Genomic DNA, 21,116 nt, shown 5'->3' on the forward strand with positions numbered 1-21,116 from the left:
GAAACAATAAATTCACGTTTAGGACAAAGAAATGGAGGAACAGAAACGTTACAGCCCCATACAGTACTGACCCAGTAAAAACAGTAGAAGGAAGCAGCTGGGCTTGCTTTTTCCAACAAACTGAATGCTGCTCTGTTACCATGTGGCCATACTAGATTGCTTGGACCTCTCAAGCCTTTTCACCATCCCTTCCCACTTGCTGTGTCAGCATCTTGCCATGGAGTCCACAGGTCTGCAAAGAACCTGCAAGAAGCCCAGGGAGAACCGTGAGCAAGGTGCCATTGCAACAAGGTGCCGGCTCATGTGCAGAATTATGGTGCAGACCCTGCTCCGGAGCACAGGGGCGATTCCCAGCCCATGTGTCAGAGGCTGCCCCTTGTCCAAGCCCAACACACTATCTTCAGGGCAGGCGGGAACCTGTATGACATGGACAGGAACTGCCGGAGAGGACAAAGTCAGTGGTGGAAAGAGCTTTCTGAGCCCCAGGTGCCCCCAGGAACCCTTGGACCAAAGGCATGAGCCAGCAGCCACCAGCCCATGTAAGGAAGCCTTTGCAGGCCTCTTCCGCTCATATTTTTGGTCTGTTTTGCTTTCTCTCCCTTAGGGTTTTCTGCTTTCCTGGGCATGCTGTCAGGCCCTGGGCACTTTGCCAGCAGCCTGGGACTGGGAACTTCTGCTCCCAACATGGTTGCTCCAGTCTCCTCCAGCCAGAACTGCATGGCGGCAGTTTTCAACAAGCAAATGCAGACAGACATGCACCCATGCAGCCACCCGCGGTGATGCTCGTTGCTCATTCTAATCAGAAGCATGTTTGGAAAAGAGAAGTGAGGCAGGATCCACATCTGGCTCCTCTCAGAAACGACCAGTGTGCCAATGTATCAGGAAAGGAGGGACTGGAGGGTAGCTTCGGGTAGCTACTAGCATTGCCCTCAGTCCCCTCCTCCGCCAGGTAGGAATAGCACTTTTCTGTCTATGAATGGCCTAGATGCTGCAGTGCACAAGCTCTGGAGGGGCTCCTTTTTCAGCCACACTGTCCCTATGCTTCACCTGTTTTAAGATGCTAAGCTGGAAGGGAGGGCCTTAAATTTGGGCCAGCATTTCTTTACCATAAGTATCTGTGATAGCAGCCTCAAAGACAATGATTTTCCCCTGTCTCCCTTAGTGGTTTTTTTTTTTAACATTTCAGTGTTCTACCGAGCCATTAGACTTCAAAGTACCGTAGCGTTTGTGGTTCCCACATCTGCACAGGAAGGAAAAATGCTGCAGTAGACGGCATGAGTCTCCTCTGGTGCACAGAGGCTTTACCACAGCTGCCAAGAGCAGAGAATGAAGGCAAGGGGAGATTTTAGGTTAAGCAGCAGTGCTGCAGCACCAGGCGGGCACGATGAGGCTGCCCGGCTGCCTCCCGACCCACCTCACGCTCCTGGGACACCAGGCAGAGGAAGGGCAGCAAGCTCACGTCTGCCCCTGTAAAGGCTCTGTCCCATGAACACGGCAATGTGAGGTAATTCCATCGTTACTTTTTGTTCTTGCAAGTATGGAACTATTTTAAGCTCATTTGGGACTTTTTTCAGCTCCTCCAGAGGCATGCCTTAAAAATGTCCAAGCTTCAGACATTTGCCTGTGGGTGAAATACAGAGGAACATTAGAAATATGATCAGAAGTAGGCAATGCTGACGTTAACTGATGGCTTGGAAAACAATTTCAGGCCCTGAGAAACAAAAATCTGGTTACTGGTGGTTCCCTTCTTGGGGTGGCTGTCTCTGACTGCCTTACCAGAAGATTGCTTTTTAACAAGCATTTCATTTTATGAAAGAATACAACAAGTTGTACCTTGCTCACTGGACCATAGCCAATCTGTGGGATCTCAGTCGCCCTTTTTCTTGTCCCGTGCCTTACCTTCTGTAAGACTGAGAATTTTTATTTAGACTATTGAAAATTTTTAGCTAAAGAAGAAGAATTATATTACAGAGGAAGATCTGGATGGTGCCTGCAAATTCCTGTACCTATTACTAACCGGCTGTAGGAGGCAAGTAATTTAAAAAGTCCCTGTTTTGGCAGTTGAGAGATAGGCAGCATTTAGGAACTGAAGTCTAAGACAGTCTATTCAGAAAGCATGTTACACTGCACTCCAAAGTCAGTCTTATTGATCAAGTAAATAATGTGTCCTTGCAGTTATCATCTTCTGTATTTCTGCTAGGCACAGAGCTATGTTGGCTTTCTCCTAATCTTTCTTCCATAGGGCAAAAAGAAATGCAAACAGAAGATAATGAAGATCAGCATACCCTTTAGAAGAAGTCCAAAGTGCTTCTCTGCACTATTATCAGTATTGTCATATTAGATAAATAGTTTTAAATTTTTCCGGTTTGGCACAGAGGAAGCTGTGTTTGTCACAGAGTTCATGTAGCCTCTGAGACAAGGTCAGCAAGTGGCCAAAGCATTATGGTCACTAAATCCAGCATAAATAACTGAATCTGGATTTAGATCAAGAGGCGAATTACAAATGTTTGAGAAGCTTAAAGAAGAGATTTGAAACTTATCTTCATTACTAAAAATAGGTTTTAAAAAAATTTTAAAGCTTTTTTAAACTTCTGGATGGTTAACATTAATTTGTTTTCCTGAGGTGGAAACAGTCAGAAGACAACAGTGTGGTTTTGCTGTGGAGTAAACATGCTGAGATAAGCTCATATGTCTGTTCAAAACTGCTGAGTTCAGGATACACTGCTAAGTGCCTGCTTTTCATCTCATGGTAACTCATGTGTGTTCGTGCTGCTGATGTGAAAAAATACAGCTCTTTTAGCAGTTAGGGCTAACTTTGTAGTTACATGAAAGCATGGTATCCTTTCCGGCAGGGACTGTGCACTAACACTAATGTTTTGTTTTGAGGAATTAACGGGAACAAGGACTTTATTCAACTTGAGCTGGAATTTTAATGTTTTTACTACACTCAGTCACTAACAGTTGCTTTCTAGCAGGACCATATAAACTGTGCAGCGAAAGTTCCTTCAGCTCAAGCCTCTTCTCCGAGGCTGGACATTGCAGTGCATCTGATAAAGCTGAAAAGTGGAATGGCAAAAGGATTAGGAAACTTTGAGCCCTGTGAGACATGTGTGCATGATCTCTTGCAAAGAGTCTTCTTATCAGGGAAACGCTGTGAAGACTTACTCATTGCTGTCAGTGGCAGAGTCCGTAATTGCTGCTGCGCAAGGAAACAGCACTGGGGTTGTTAGAAACACCCAAGAGCTGGCCCTTCCCTTTGGTTTAATGTTTTGCCTCCTGTAACATTATCAGACAATGAAATTATTATACAATATGGCACTTGTACATGTACACGTGCTGTTGCGCATCAGCAGGATGAGAGGCATAGCTGGAGGGGGTGGGCACAGACACTAAACTTGAACTTGTGTTATCTGGATTTAAGTCTTCTCAGTTCTGCCACAAATGGCCTGGTTGCCTCTCACTGTCCGTCTCTTGCCGGGTGCATGAGTGAGGCACAGTGCAACCTGCACTGTGGTTGGCGTTTCTAGGTACTGTTGTAATAAATGTAGTATAGACTGCTACTTTGCAGTGTTCTGCCTACGAGAGTTTGCATTTCTGCAATATCATTAGTTTGCTGAAGCTAGCTGAAATAACAACAGAAACACACAGTAAAACAGGTGTTCAGCATTTCAAGTCCTTGATCCGTGCCTATTAAAGCATTTACTGAGGTCTGATCTGCAGCCTATTCAAGTTAATGAAAGTCTGTGCATTTACCTCCATGGGCTTCAGATCAAGCCCAATTACAGAAACAATTTGCAATAAAAAGAAACAATAAAAAGAAAAGCATAGGACTGGAGGATGCAAAAGAGAATAGTAGCAACAAAGCTTAATCACTCAGAACTGCTTAAAGGCTTTATTAGTTAAATAATAATTAGTGTTGATGTAATTATTGGGAATATGATGACAGGAAAATGATATTTTTTATACAAAAATTATTAGATTAGATTAGATTAGATTAGACCACTACAGACTGACTTTTGAATAACTGCATATAATTGACTTTATAGCAATAAACTGACCAAAAGGATGACCAACCTGTTGATAAGAATAAGGCTGTAAGCAAAGATTTAAAGATGGGACAACCTTGCTAAGGTACAGGCTTTGACTGGTGTGGTCTAAGGCAGTGACTTCAGAAGACACAACATTTGGCAGCGATATCAGTTAGCGATATTTTCCATCCTGACTCCTGGCGTTGCTGCTTTTCCCTCCTGGATCATGCCTGCCCTCGTGCCAGCACAGACCTTGGTACAGCCTTTCCATGAATCACACAGAGAAAGAGCCCGCTTTCCAACATGCACGCACAGAGACAAGCAAACTTATTTTGCTGGGTTATTTTTTAAGTCAGATCGCCCCCCCCCCCCCCCAGGCTGGCTCAGAGCATGGGCTTTTGAGCACTGGTGTTGACACCAGGGCCAGGGCAGCACAAGGTGAGGAGAAACAGGACGGCTGGGACGGGCGGGTGCTGGTGGGGCAGCCCTGAGGTGCCAGCCAGCTGTCAGCGTTTCAGGTCAGGTTCTCCTTTGCCAAGGGGTCCACAAAGCTTTCACGTGATCTAAAGATCAACGGAAATACCCGTTCTTGCGTTTCCGTTTGTTTGTTTTAATGCAGTCAAACAGTGTTTTTACAGTAACCATTTGCTTAAAAAATTGTTTAACCTTCTAGGAAGTGATGGAGTGTTGATTACTCATTCACTGAAATTCAGGAATCTGAATACAAATTCTCCTCACACTCCCATTCCTAGCATGTCATTATTCCAATTAGGAGAGTACTTAAGATATTTAAATAATCTCCCATTCAGCTACATGTATGAGAAAATGCATTCACTCAGTACAATAATGCAATTGTGCCTTTCCTCTGAGATGGCAAAAGAGGGTGGTTGGAGCCATTTTGAGAAACAGTGACTGAAAAGCAAAGGCAGTCAGACAGATTGGGCATGAGAAAACATAAAACCAAACAGCAAACGTGTGGAAAAGCCCCTCTGCATTCACAGCCAGCCATGATCAAAGCTAACAAAGCAACCTGCGTGAGATGAGAAACCACATCGCTCCACCAACTAGACAAATTTGTCCATTTGGGTTGACTCTCTTGCAAACTGGCCAAAAAACCAGACCATGAGTGGGCTGATGCTCTTCTGACTTCCACTGATGCAAATCAGGAGCAACTATGCTCAAGCAACTCATTTCAGCATAGGGACACTAAAGTAAAAATAATTTAAGTGGAAAAAAAAAGGTTCAGGACCGAAAGAATAGGTGCAAAACCTGGCAGTCAGCCCTTGCACTTCCTAATAGCGGCAACATTTTTGTGGCGCTGACCTAAAAAACACAAAGTCCCAGCGACAATTATTTGCAGCACGGACGCTGGGACATTTACTATACAGCCAAAAGATCAGCAGCAGAGGAAGTTTATGTTTAACCAAAGAGAACAAAAAGACATTTTTACAGTTGTTTATGTTTATTTGTTCTATAAATATTGAGACAGGATTCCTTTTTGGCCAGTCTGCGGATCCAATTAATTTGTTTTTCGGTTTCATTTTTGCAACTATAAGTTCAGAGGTGACTTAGGATTGCAATACACAGCAACCACAGCTGCTAAAAATAGACCACAATAACGTAATACATAAAACAGTATTTAACCACCACATTCCACTATACCTCAGCTCTTTGAAGTCCCTATACTTAGGCAGATTCGTGTACTTGGAGGCACGTAAACCTGTTGTGGTTGTGAGCTCCCATGTCCACGGTAACATGGGGAAGGAGACCAGCTGCATGTCCAAGAGGCATCCTGAGCTGCTGAACAGACACATGGCTGAACGCTGCCCTGTCCCATAGGGGTGGGTGGGGACAATGTTTTCCCTTGGGAAAGCTAGGATTTCAGCCTTTTCAGTGGTGCATGGCATTGATTTCAACTGCAAACAGTTATTAAAATAGCAACCTCTAAAATCAAGACAGAAAAGAAAGAAAAGGGTGTGACAGGGATCAGAACGATGTGATTTTGATGGATTTTTTCTTGCAAAGTAGCAAGCCTAGAAATAAATCTTACAAAGCAAAGTAAAAATGTTCTCCTTTCCAGTAGTGGGCAGTGGCCATTTTTATCCTTAAAGTTTTCACACCATCAGGTATAAAACAGCTCTGAAGAAGAGCTATTAACTCAATGGTGGTGGAAGTACTCTCACCTAAGCTCTTGAACCCAGGGCTCTGTTATACAGGGTTCGGCCCACCTTGCTGAGCCCAGGGAGCTCCAAGCGAGGTCCGCAGTGGGCACCCTGAGCAGAGGGCAGTGCATCAGTGCCCTGGGAGCAGCTCAGCGAGCAGCCTGGGACCTTCCCAGCTCGGCTGGCCATGGCAGAGCCAACGTTTTGCCCACTCCCTGTTGCCAACCTCTGGGTAAGTGAGCTGAACAGGCAGCCTGGCTGGGGCACGAGAGCAGCCACTAAGCCAGGGTGTTGGGCCAAGAGGGACAGGAGAGCTACAAGAGGTGGGGTAAGGTTGGAGGATGTCAGGCAAAAGCTAAAATAGTGGGGGTGGAGGTATTTAATCTTCCACATGTCAAAGTACACACTGGAGAGGCCAAAGTGGGGCCAATTAATGAGACCCGCTGCAACAGAATCTACTTTCTGATATTGCAACTAGGAGCAGTTTCATGACTGGCAAGCAAAGGTCTGGTGACGTTATCCCACCTAATGATGCAATTTATACCGTTCTGCTTGGCATGTTCTCTTTCTCAGACCAGGAAAAGAAGACGCTTTCATAGGAAAAGCATAAAGGGTTTGGGTTTGTGCAAGGAAAGGCAACATTTATGAGCTGGAGAGATGCCAGCCCGTAGGGTGGGGATGCAGTGGAGATCTCTGTCATCAATGGTCGTCTCTCAGTTTTTTCAAGTAGTGCCTACCTAAAGTAACTCGTCCAAGTAACTTTGTCGGTAAAATCAAGAGCAGTGCAGAAGGTAGCCTGTGTTTCCTTGCTCTCTGACAGTCCCCATCTTCTTCATCGCTGGGGGAGAGGCAGAAATTTCTTGGCTGATGGAGGGGAGGCCAACAGGGCGACACTGACAGTCTGACAGTATGGCAGCACAAATATTATGAGAAGGGCCAAGCTCTGCAACTCAAGAAGTGAGCAATGCAGTATCTGTCATGATCCACCACGGCAGGGATTTAGGTTTTTACCTGCCTGTACTTAGGGCCTTAATTTTGTATTTAGGGCTTTTAATTTTGTGCTTATGGCACAAACTTGGCATTCATACAATACTGCAGGTGACCGGCTGAGGTCCTCTCTTCAGCCCTTCTTTCCTGGCACTTTTTTCATCTCTCTCTTCATCACAGCTCCAGCCCTGCCAGTGCTCCAGTGATCCCGCAGGATCTCAGAGCAGCTGCTGACAGATGGATGGAGATCCCTCACACATGGGGAAAATGTAGCCTGACCTAGATGTGACATATCTGACATAATAGCCAATTCCTCCTAGACAACCCTTTGTTCCTGTCTGTGTCTCCAGTGACTGTCGCCTAAGCCATTCCTGCCATATCACTTCCTGCATGCAGGGGTATTTGCGTGAGGCATGTTTGTAAGCCCACATCGTGTGATGTGTTTGTGCTCTGGATTAGCTTGATGGAACAACAATATAACCTGCAAGACAGTTTCCCAGCTGGTAAATCATGTTTAAACAGTGAAAAACAAATACACCTTCTTATTGCTCCAGTCTTTTTACATCTGGTTGCTTAGCATTGTTCCTGTCTCCTGTCCACTTTGCAGTGCTTCAGCAAGATTGCCAAACAAACTGGCCAAAAATCAATTTCACAGAGATCAGAAAAAAAACAAATGAGATATAACAGTCAATGATGGGATACACAGACATATCTATTTGGCATCTAGTCAAACTCCTCAGAGCCATCAGTTGTGCTCATTAAATGGCAGAGTTGTGAATTTGCCCCGGGCATTATCAACAAAGGCTTGAACTTGGCCCAGCTCAGTTGAAAGAGATTTTCTCCCCCAAATTTCAGGTGAATAGATGAATGAGAAGAGATGTCAACAGCAATTCCATACAGAATTCAATTTCTGTGCCACAAAGCCAGGTTGTAAACTTTTCCTTTTATTCCAAATAAAGATAAATCTTTTCCCTAAGTATTTACAGGTACTTCTCAAGCGGAGGCTCCCAAAGCATACAGATTTGAATTTAAATGCCAGCAAAACTGGTACCAAGTTTTTATTTTATAATGTTCATTTATACAGTAGTGTAAGCATTTACATAGACACATTTGCCTCGAATCTCTTCCCCTACACTGCAAAAGTGATAGGGCTTCTAAGTGGGCTTTGGTGGATTTTTTTGACACGTAGGATTGAAGAAGCAGCAAACTTTCTGTAAACACTCAAACTTGGAAAGATGCTGCCATCACTGAGTTTTGTTTTCTTTAATATCACAGCAGCTCATGTATTATATGACAATGGCCGGGAAGTGACATAAAATGGAAAACAACTAGAGTGAGATAGAGAAAACCAAATTCTTCTAGAGGTCAGCAAAGAAAGAGCAACAACTCCCTTCCCCACTAGCTCTGCTGAGCAGTGCAGGAGAGGGCATGGCCAGCACCAGATTGTCCCCCAGCCCTGTTAAGTTGCTCTGCTCTGGACATCAGAAGGTTCTCACTGCTTTAGGTTCAAAAAGCATAAATTATTAGATGCAGTGGCTTGCTTGGGTGGGTTTTTTGTAGGCTTTGGGAAAATTCTGGGACAAGAGCTTATACTGAGCAGACATGAGGAAGGTCGTCTTTTTTGCACCTGACAGGGACCTCGACAATGATAGGATTCAAGCCAGGTATTATTCAGATAACTCTGCAGAAATCAGCGAGGTCTCCCACAGACAAACTGCTTACCCAATGTGGCCTAGGTTGTGAAACACATACTTGGCTAAGAGCTTTGCCTCACTAAGGACCTTGGGATTTGACCTTTAATTTTGAATGTGTGACTGTATAAACAAGCCATCACAATTTGTCTGCACTGCGCTCATCACAAAAACCATTTACACAGAAAGGACCTGGGGGTAAGTAGCAGGCAGAGGCCATTCTTGTAACACCCAAGCCTGATGATTTTTCTGAGGGCAAGAGACCTCCTACCACAGCGGTGGAGAGCTGCCCAGCTTTACAGCTGGGGTCCTAAGCTCTCTGCAGCTCCCTCCTTTGCCTGGGATCTTCATATATCTGGGCGTTTGGAAGAACGTTCAAGAGTCAAGCATCTCCCTGTTTAAGAAAGAGCTACTACTGCTTCTGGAGCGCAGTACTACTCTTGCATTAGGTAAGAGTCACCACCAGTGTTCTGACTAACGCTGCCTGCTTATATTGTATTTCAAAGTATGCAAACAAACCTGTGGTCTTTGCTCCCAGCAGAGCTGTTGTGTGGATTTGAATGGAGATGGTGAGACTGGCTGGCAAGAGGGGACCTTCAGACCAGCTAAACCATGCACTACTGAGCAAGTAAATGGGGAAGCTTCTTAAGAGTGAAAAGTCTGTGTCAGACACTGCATTCCTCTAGCGCTGGACCCAACCGGGATCAGTATCCTTCGTTTCACTGCTCAAATGTGGCAGCACCTTCAGGAGGAAGTGGCATTTACTATGCAAATGCTGAGTAGCATTTGCAATGTATACGAGACTGTTATCTCGGATATTATTTACCAGAAAGGAGGATATTGACTCTCCACCTCTGGCACGCTAATTCTCAGGAAAGAGTTAAAATTGTAATTGCAACCTCAGAATCTGCAGCTGTTTGCACCTTGCTGTTGGGTCAGCAGTTTGCCTGATAAAGGAACCCTGACCTCCTCACCTGTAGAGGAAAGTCCAAAGATATCTTCAGGTTTCAGGGTTGTTTACCAAAAAGCAGAAGTACAGAAACCCTCATAGGGAGGCAGCCTGGGAATACGGGTCAAAAAAGATATTGTAACATGGTGGAGGCCTCCAGCTTGCAAGAAGAGAGTACAAGCCTCCACTTAAAACTTTGCAAAGCCCCTCAACCATCTGAAACCCCAACCAAAGGATGTCTCCTTTGAATGACATGAACTGAATCTTGCTGAATCTACGATTCAGTGCCATAGCTGCCCTGCTTCCTGCAATTCCTCTGATGCCAAAGAAAATGCCTTGCCTATTATCTTTACTGTTAAAGCCTGGATTTCCTGTGCAGGGGAAGTCCTCATGTTAAAAAAGCAGAGAAAATGCTTTAAAGAAGGAGGAGAATGTGCCCAGATTGTGAAGCAGCTGATCTAAAGGCAGCGAGACCCTTAGGGAACCCTGGGCCACAATACTTGACATTTGAGGCAGGAAATGATGGTTTATTTAACTCACTGAACTGAAAACTGCCAGGGAATTTATACAAGGGAAACAGAATTAGTAAGAGCAGCATTTAGCTAAGACAGACATGAAGATTAAAACCCCTGTGATCGTGGGAAATACTAGGAGATATTTGACATGTGTAAGTGGAAGTGGCCTCTGCTTTGTGATTCATCTAGAAGACAGATCAGGTGGGCAAGGGATCCGCCGGAGGGTGTTCCTGCTTGCTCATCAACATGGCTTCTTGCAGTGTCTGCTGCTTCTCTGCACAGTCTCCCTTCAAGCCACAGACCTGCCTTGAAGTTTCTGAGATATAATAGCACAATTCTGCACTTAGGCTATTCTGCTCCTAAATATGCATATTTTTTCAAATGCTTCAGTAAAAATACTTTTGAACACATTTGCTAGTTAAAAAGGACCTTTCTGTTCAAATGATGGGGGTTTTTTTAGAGGTTTTCTTCACTCTTCTTAGCAATATGCAGTAAACACTGGGAGCTTTCACTTTCTGTCGTAGTGAACGATACCCAGGAGTCTGACTTTGCTAGAGGATCTGGCTACAGACAGCAAGCAGAGAGGAGAAAACCTCTCTAAGTCAGACAACTTTAGTAACGGCAAAGGAAATGGAGAGAATGGCACAGCATAAAAGCATTCATTATTCATCAATTGATACCCAGGGGAAAAAAGTCTGTGATCAGTTTTTGGGTTTCACAAACCAAATCCGACTTTGCCAGAGCCCGGCTGGTCTCAAGGCAGGGATCCGGTAGCTGAAATCCTTGATCTATTGTCTCCTCCACCTTTGCCCAACAGGGACATTACCCATGGCCCAGGTTTCTCTCTTGCGTGTCCCTCCCCCTCCTCCCACCAGCCCTGCTGAGGGCCGAGGAGTTAGTGTTTCGGGACTGGAATCCATTGTCCTTGGCTGCACTTGAGCCCATCTAACAGGGAAAATGGCAGGTAGCTGTCCTTCTGCAGAGCAGTGACCTTAACCTCCTTCTCCAGCCCGCTGGGAGAGCAGAGTTCAATGAACAACAGTCTGGCTGCACTGCTGAAAGCTGTGGCCTTAGGGGAACTAACTTGTTGTTGTTGTTAGGTTTGCTTCCAGCTGAATGGTTCCCGGTCAGCTTCATTGTGCAATTGTACAAATCTTGATGCCAGCACAAATAAGGGGCGATGGAAAAGCCAGCGATGCAGACGGAGTAGAGGTTTCTTCTCTCAGCAGCTGCACTGGCTTAGGCCATCCACAAATGCTTGTGGGATGCCTGCTCCAAGAAAAGCTTCATGCAACCGTGTTGAATGTAAAACCCTGTGAGATGATTATTCAGACTCTCTTGCAGTCTGCACAGATCCTAGCATGGGCTTGCTCCTCCCTGTACTGCTCTCTGCTCAATTTCTGTGTGCTGCATGCTTTTTAAATATTCACACGGTGCTATCTGGAGGAGAGCGCTTCAAAGGGGAATGAATCTGTGACACCCAATCATCTCCCGCTGAGCACCACCAAGTCATCGCAACCTTGGACAATCGATCAACTGATTTTGTGTTATTTATGTTGCCCTAAAGGCTACATTTCAAAACCTGAAATGTATGGATTGCAAAAGCTGACAACAACTCATTGTGCTCAAGCTGTTTAATAACACTGCACAGACCTTGTTTGAAAAGCTTACTTTCAAGGGAGGGAATTTAACCAACTTCCAGTCTAACTTCCTCCACAGTTATGGTAAACAAAAAGTCTTCAATATATTTAGAATCTGATTTAAGCTAACAAGTCAAGGAAATAAGTGTTAAAACTCAGACTCCTGCTTGATGCTCTGTTTGTAGTTCATCCAGTAGTAATGATCCATACTCTTGCCTAGCATAAATGGGCATAAATCCACTTAAGCCTTGCAAGAATGTTGATTTATGCTTGCTACAAATATGACCTTTATTTCAGTATTTCATGCTAAGCTCCAATCCTCTTTGCACTGCTCATTTATTGGAATGGAATTAGATTTACCAAGGTATGCTCTGACAAAATGGATTGCTTTTCCCGTAAATTTTTGTGCCAGGGATAAAATAGTGGTCTATTTCAATGTAGAGCTGTTAATAAGATAGTTTTGTTGAAGGCAAGTCAGAAATTATCGTATCACTCATTACAATGCCACACATTTTTCATTTCTCAAAGTTACACCAAATGAGTACAATATGCTGCACAAATTACAACTTCCTTCTACGAAATCTGAGATAAATCTGTAGAATGGAGGTTGGAATAAGTTTAGCTAACGAGCAATTGCATAAAAGTTTAAATATATGAAGCCAAATGATTTGCTGAGAGTGTACTGGAATGAATATACACTTACGTTTGCTTAACTGCTATTACATTGCTCCAAATGACCTTATGTTCTTTATTTCTAAGTCCACGATCGCTGCACTGAAGCTCAGCACACTGCATAAAGCCAGACTTATCAGAAGATGATAATCCAGAATTTATTTTATTTTAAATATAACACTCTCGATTTCAGCCTATGCTAACTACATGGTAAATACAGCTTATCACTGCAGATAACCATGCTGAGAAAATTGTGCATGAGATTACACTACTGTGAAGTGCTCAGTATGGGGGCTGCACTCAAGACAGAGCTCATGTAGGAGGCAGCAGCCTGTTTGCTACGTTCTGTTTCACATAGGTAACATCTTAAGCTGCTGTTTTCAGTCTGCACTAGCTTTCTGATGATGTGAAGTGTTAGTTTGCATTAAATTGTTTATAGCCCGGCCACTAGGTAGAGACTTCTCTAACATGACGGTACACCCATAGGGATTTGACATAGAAACATTATGCTTGGTATGAATGAGGTATGAATGGCAGTGTACAAGTGTGAAATCATCAAGAAACAAGAAGAAGGGGCAAAGGAATGGCATGTGCAGCTTCTGAAGGCACCGGGGTCTGGAAAACCAAGGGCTGCCTCCTGGGTGGATCTCAGACCTATGTTGGAGCTAGCTTGTCTCCAGCCATGTCTCCTAGGTGGACCTTGGACCTATGCTGCAGCTTTGTCTTCAGCCCCATCTCCTCTGGGTGGTCTGTGGACCTCTGTTGCAGCCTTGTTTCAAGCCTTGTCTCTGGTCCCATCTGCTGCCACTCCTGGATGGTCCCTGCACCTGGTTCATTAACTTTGCCTTGTTTGGGACTGTTGATGGATCCTGTTATCAGTATCCAGGTCTGCGTGCCATGTTTAGGGATGGCACCGAGTTGGTGAAGGCACTGCCTGTGCTGGGTCACTCTCGGCTCCTGGGTCGCACTACACAATCCTGTCCAGGCTACGTGGCCATGCGCATCTCCATCCTCATATACGTGAAAGAAGGAGTGAGAACAGCCTGTGAGAGACAGTATGCATGAAATCAGTTTAAAAGAAAATAAACTTCCCCTTCTATTTGGTTTTGCATTGAACTTTGCTGCATTAGCTGAACCTAAGCAAAGGAAACACTCAGGATAACACTGATCTGATAGGTGCAAGGTTTTTTGTGACCTTGAGTCCAGAGTTTGTTCCCTGGTAATATGCAAAAGAGATTGGATTTGTTAATCTTGGAGGGTGGGGGTACTTGATCATCTGTTTCTTCAAGGCAGGCAGAGGATGAGATGAAGATGTGCAACAGGTAGAGGAGCAGAGTTTCAAGAAACAGTTCATTTTACGTTGCTTTCATTTGGCAGATTATTATATTATTTTTATTTTCATGTGTAATATGGTAGAGCTGTAAAAACAGCTAGGAGCCTCACTTCCAGAAATGCCATAGCCCCAAAAAACAAAGCAGCTCTTCAAATCAGGCTCTCAGCACTGTTTGGGAAATAAATCCAAATATTTCTGTAAGTATTTGGAAAGAAGATGCGTTGGCTCCAGAGGAATATGAGAAAATGTACAATCCATTTGATCTGCTTCAGATGCCACAACCATCTGCAACTGCATGTGGCAAACACACATTTCGCAGCTTCTCGGGCACATACGATTATGAAGAGCTTCGAATACTTTCAGTAAAATAGATAAACCTTTGGTATGCTCTTTTTGTTGTTTACTTATCTCTCAGCAGCGTTCTGTGGAAAGATCTCCTCCTGGAAGGCTCGGGGAGGTGGGGTGGGGGGCTCTGCTGAGCCTTTCAGCGCAGAAGACATTGTGTACAAAAGCGCCTGAGAAGCGGCCAACACGAACAACAACGGCTGGCACCAGGAAAGGGTCACAGATGCTTGCCTGAACATGCTGTTGTGCGGCATCCCCACGGCAGCGCAGGCTCCAGCTGAAGACGCGACCGCCATCTGCTGTCACAAACCCAACCTGGACCGGGCAGAGCCACCAAGGAGAAGTCCCGCGGGAGACCCCAGCTGCCCCTGCCCAGCGGCGACTCCCATGACCCAGCTCCTTAATTTCTCAACTCCAACTTCACCATTTCTAGCGTTGCTCCCGATTCTTCTCTCACTTCTCTGCTCGCAGGTAGAAAGAACAAACTCCTGTTACTGGTTATATAAGCTGACGTGTGGATGAGCACAGAATCACAGAATCATCAAGGTTGGAAAAGACCTTTAAGATCATCAAGTCCAACCATCAACCCAACACCACCATGCCCTCTAAACCATGTAAGTGCCATGTCTACACATTTTTTGAACACTTCCAGTGATGGTGACTCCACCACCTCCCTGGGCAGCCTGTTCCAGCAGCCGGCAGTGACACTGCGCTTTGGGGGATGCTGCCCCCCGTGTGAGATGGGGATGAAGAGGGACCGCCTAGTCAAAATAACTACACAGCCAGCACGTACATATATACCTCTGTATGTACAGGTGTGCACTCACAGCTGCTCAGTAGGGCCAACTATTGCTTTCTATGCACCCGAAATACCATTTTCTCAGAGTTGGGAGCTCGGACGAAATGCAGACGGGGGAGTTTGGTTCAGAGTAGTTTCTAGGGCAGAGAACTTGCCAGCACTGAATGATGGATCTGCTGGAAACGGCTTGCTGAACTGGGACAGTTGTCTCTCAGTCCAGGTTTTCTTATCTGGATGCTCTCCCCAGAGGCTTATGTTTCTGCAGCAATCTAAATCAGCCTAATCTCGTCATGGAGGAAAGCCCTTATTTCTTTGCGGTCTGTCTTACATGCGTTGTTTGATTTCCTATTAACTCTATAATATCTGGGCACTATGGCTGCTGTTCAATGTTTAAATACTGTTTTTTTTAAATTTACTGTGATGGTGAGTTTTTTCATTGCCTTCTTTTTAGCAACTTTGGAAAGGAAGTTATTCTTATAAAACAATCCTTTCTTTGCATCTTATTTTCATAATTCTTATTAATATATTGCTTGTTTAAATCATTTGACCTACTGTCTATATATCCTTATATCACATATTACAGAGGATTTTTTTATCTATTTCCCATACACTTACCTTTTTGGATTTTTTACATGTTTAAGCAACAGGCACTTTCAAGATACTTTAGCTAAATAAACTATTGAATAAGCTAAACAGCTAAATTAAATGTGTTTTCTTTCCAGTCTTAATCTTCTTTCTGCTCTGGTTAAGAGAACAGTTTGCAAATTACAGCTATTCCACCAGCTGGTGTTATTCAGTATCATTATCCTCACTTTCTGGCAGACCTACTCTTTGTTCATGTAGTGGGTTTTTTTTGTGAAGATGTTAGTATTTTCGTCAATAGTGTCCTGATTTCATAGGTGGTCCACAGGGCCCAGCTCTTCACCCTGGTAATACAGTTCGCCCATTTGACTTCAGGGTACACTGAATGCTCACAGGCAGCCACGGAGTGCTACACAGCTAACTGCTTGGTGGGGTGCAACTGTATTGGTTTGCACTTATCTCTGGACCAGGAAGTTTCATAGCCTTTTTTTAAAGTGTGAAGCCACAAATTGTCCTGAAAAATCCAAGGCAGTTACTTGAAATCACTTTCAAAGACTAGGGAAGTTTATTCCTTGGCATCTTAAGTTTGTTTCTGTCCCCAGTGTACAGCAACGTAAAACTGATATTTTGTGATTGCTCTGGATTTCAAATGTATGTATTTTAGATGACTGATAATTTTAGATCATGTAGAGAAGAATCCACATTCTCTGAATTTTGTTTGTCTAGCTTGCATTCATGTGTTAGGAAGCTGCACCTCTTCCGTGACCAGCTGAGCCATTAAACAATGAGCTGCTCCAGTTAAATCTCTCTCTCTGTTGACACATTTAAGTACCTAGAAATTGGTATCAGTGAGATTACTTTGCCTAGAATAAATCACGTCAAACGAGCTCATTTCCAGCTCTGATTAGGTAACTGCTCCTGTGTATAGCAGAAAAGCCACTGGTGCCAGATATCGTGGTTTTAGAAAGACTTCTGGCATTGTTTCACACGACCATCTGTGTCACAAGCAAGTCACAGAAAAACATGAATGGATGAGTAAACAACTGGGTGTAAACTGGACCCAGAGAATATTTAGCAAGAGTATGTTTTTAACATAGCCAGATGCATCAAGCAGAATTCTGCAGGAGTATCTCCGTAGTACCAATTTGATATTTTCAGTTAAATAATTTGGATGGCAGAACAGACAACTTGCTTACCAAACCCACTGGCTGGGAGGGGCAGGAAGTGTTGGAGGATAGGGCTAGGATCTCAATGAACTTGGCAAATTACAGGCGGGGGAAAGAAAGTGATTCAAAGGACATGCTTTCACTCTCTGAAGAATTACCAGCATCACAAATGCGGGTTGTGGAATTACTGGTCTGATAGCATCGCTGTATAAACAGCCTTGGTGGTTAGCACGGATCACAAACCAAATAGGAGTCAGCCATGCTGCTACAAAAAAGGCAAATAACACCGGGGGCTATATAAAAAGGAATATTGTTTGCCAGGCAAATGAAGCTATTCTTCTGTTATGCCTGGGGCTAGTGAACCTTCAGCTGGAGTATTGTAATCTATTCTATAGCCAAATATAATTCTATATAGAATAGAGAATTAGGTTTATGAGGAAATACTGGAGAAACTGGAGCAGTTTGCACTAGAGAAAGGGGAAACGCAGAAGGGGAGCCCTAAATATGTGCACTGTATTTCTAAGGGAGAGGGCAATAAACTCATCTCATCTGCTGAAAAGGCTCAATGGGCAACAGACATCTGGGTTAGATGTTAGAAGAACAGCTTTCTCATGGTGCAGATAAAAAACGAGTGAGAGATTACTATGGGGTATGACAACCTTGGTTTTTGAGTTCCAGGCACAGGCTGGACGAGTATCTATCAGAAATTACCTAAATATAATTGATCCTGCTTTTTGGGTGGGAGGAATGAGGCAATTCCCATCCATATTTTTCTGATATTCCTGTTTGAAGCCAAAGGTCATAATTTAAACACCTAAGTTAGATGTCTAAGTTATACATGTCAATACCAGCTAATTATCATCCCGAGACTTTGCTTTCCATTTCTATTTAATAGATTGGGAAAAAAAATCTTAGTGGTTAATAATTCAACTCAGAAGCAGCTATAAAGTAGGCTCGCACCATGCTATGCAAACTTGTTTTGTTCAAACCCATGTTTTCGAAGTCCCAGGCTTCTTTTGAGCACATACTGCCAGCTCTGCTAACGTCTAAACAGCTTATGATCAAGAGATCTGTCTGTTGGGCATTTAGGGTGATCCAGTTCATTTAATAAAGGCTGTATTGGAACACCCATTTAACTTACTGCAGAAAGGATGCTGGATGAAAAGGGGAAAGGAAAACTCAAATATTACTCATTCAGAAAATGCCAAAACTCAGGCTCTGAACAGCCTTTGATATTTGACCTTTACAGATGGCCTGTAATTAAGACTCTAATCCTTTAAACACTCAAACACACTTAACTTAAAGTTAATAGGATTAGTCACACGCCTGAAGTGTACATGGCTGGAGTGAAAAAATGTTGCTGAGTACAGCTGATTAAAAACCTGCAATGAAGATACTTTCTGGTGGAATATTTTCTTGTATTTTCTAAATCTTTTCAAAACAGTTCTAGTCCCAAGTAATTTCCTAACATGAAAATATTTAATAAAAATAAAACTTAACCAAGTTCTTGCTAAAAAAGGTGTACATAAAAAGAATAAATCGACCTGAACTTCTTCAGAGCAGAAATTAGGGGTTCTTGGGAGATTTGAGAGGAGTTATTTTGGTTTTCTGGAAGATGTAGGTGTAAATTCAGACTTTTACAATTCTTTCAAAGCAAGCTTGAGATTAAACATGCACAGAATCAGACAGATCAGGGAGTTACAAAAAGAGGAAAAACATTTTCTAGCATGGTTTTTATTGAAACAGAAATATCAGTTTGGCTTAAAGGCACAAAAGTTTCTTCTCTTGTCGCTGACAGACTAGCCGTACTTGGGAATCCGGACAAGCTTAGTCTGGGTCAGTTCATCACATTATAAATGTATGAAAAGATTACGAAGAACGAACACAATTTGGGAAGTGATTTAAGATACAGGGAGGACAGAGCTGTAGGCATACACATCACGGCAGTTCCCATTTGTTGTTGCACATCTGCCAGAAAAAGAAACTGGACCACATCAAGGCATTGCACTGGCGTGTAACACACGCTAGATCTGGGTTTAAGTGCAGGCTGGGAATCCTGACACAGCTCAGCATCATTTGCTACTGCCCTATAAAATGCCTGCGGCATACTTTTACACAGTGCTATTATTTGTCCCATTGGCATACACAGACATAAATCCCCTCTGCTAAGAGATAATGTGATATTACAGTATTGTCATATACAGCAAAAGGTAACGACTGTGGTTAAAGCTTTCCAAAAAGTGGCATGCAACAAACAACTGCAATGCCATCCCCCCTGGTCATAACTCCTCTTTTAGATGCAGGGAGGGATTTTCTCCACTCATCTTCAGGATTGCAGTCAGCAGAATAAAGATTTCATTTAGCCAAGTATTCCTGCCAACTCTAACACAGACCAAAGTAAGCAAACATAACAGCCGAAGAGCAACAATCATCGCTCTGTCAATACTGTTGTTGTTATATGGGAATCTGAGTCATACTAAAAGGCGTCTCAGGGAAGGGAGCAGTGGAGATACAAGAAATTCAAGACAGAGCAGGGAAATTTTGATTAAAGAAGCACCACAGCAACGATGGGGTGGGAGATAAGACTACCAGAAAATGGCATCATATCCTTCTTGACAGGGGGTAACAGAATGCCAAAAATTAGAGAAAAATTGGTGAACCACTCACTGTCTGTGAAAAAGAGACTAGAAAGTCTTAAAAAATACTTAAACTGAAAATTTAAAGAAAGTAATATATAGAGGGCGGAAACCAGAAGAGGTGATCTAGGTCTGAGTCAGAATTTAAAAGTCAGTGCAGTGTCTTACGGAGATTAGAATTAAAAGGGGGAGAGAAAGATTAAGTTCTTACAGGACAAGGGGTTACATCAGGACTGTGGCCCAAGAGAAAGCAGTGGGAGATCAGGAGGAGTGTCTGCTCTGCACAGAGCCACGAAGAGATACCAGAGCAAGCATGACAGAAACAACTGCAGGTCTCCTGTAGTTCAAGAACTACAAAAGCCCCATGAGTTAACTGGTGTAGTGCCTCACTCCAATTGTCCTGTTCCTCCCCTCAATTATGGCCACACTGGGCATCTTTACACCAGGCTGCAACGTGGCTTATAGCTGCACCCAGAAAGGAATTTCAGATACGGAAAAAATAAAGTGAGGGCACAGAAGCAGCAAAGGGAGACTGGAAAAGGCAGGAAGCTGGAGGAACTGAAAGTGAAGCGTGGTCAAGCAGTATAAATGTTAGAGAAAGAAGGATAAAATGAAGGGAAAAAAAAGCTTTCTTTCAGCACCCAGGTTTCTGCGAGAAGCAGTGCGGAGCAGAGGAATTTTTGTCAGATGGCTCTCGGGTAACAGTGATAGGAAAAGATCTGACAACAGAAGCAAGGGAAGAGTCTTCAGTCAGCTGGTGTTCTTGCACAATTTTCCAGGTTGTCAAAGACTTGGAAAAATATTTGAACACACACACACACACAGAGCATTTTGTTTGGCCACTCCGAAGGTCAGCATTGCTCCTGGGAGCTCTGTTTATCAGGCGGTATTCACGCGGCCAGAAACACACCGCTGATGAAACTGTGACGTCCCCAGAAGCCAAGCACTGTTACTAAAGCCTTGACAATCCAAGAAAGATGGCTGCAGAAACTGAACGCATCTTCCGCTACGGGACTTCTGCTTGGCCACCATCCCCTCAGCCGCTGAGCTGGCGGTTGGAGCTGACCTCGCAGCTGGGAACGCAGGCGGGACGTGGGCAGGTGTTGGGGCATGCCTTGGTGCAACCGGCCCTCACCCCAAACAGCTTTTCCCCTTTGAAACTCCACAAACCTCACCTCCACCGAAAGAGCAAGAGGCAGAGCCGCTATAAAATAAAATTAAAAATAAATTTTAAAAAGGTCGTAATTTATGTTGCTTTGTTGACGCATCTCTGTATCAAGGCCGGGGGGCTGACAAGGTGTGTCCCTGGGTGAAACTGCGGTGCGCAGCGGCGCGGCCGGGGCAGCCCGGCGGGACAAGGCCAAGCGCCAGCCCCGCAGCTGCCGGCGGAGGGCTGCGGGCAGGGCGGGGGCGGCCCCGGCCGCCCTTATTAAGACCGCCCGCCACCGCGGCCCTGGGCCCCGCCACCCCCCGGGGCTCACGGAGCGGCGCCAGCGCGGGCCGAGGCACGCGCCGCCCCTCCTCCACCTGCTATCCCCATCGGACGCGTTTCCTGAGGCGAAGCGCTCGTCACAGGGGAAGTGACGCGCGCGCGGTGTGACGCTGACGCGA

Source organism: Phaethon aethereus (genome assembly GCF_964289735.1).
Source record: "Phaethon aethereus genome assembly, chromosome: 5".
Lineage (NCBI taxonomy): Eukaryota > Metazoa > Chordata > Aves > Phaethontiformes > Phaethontidae > Phaethon > Phaethon aethereus.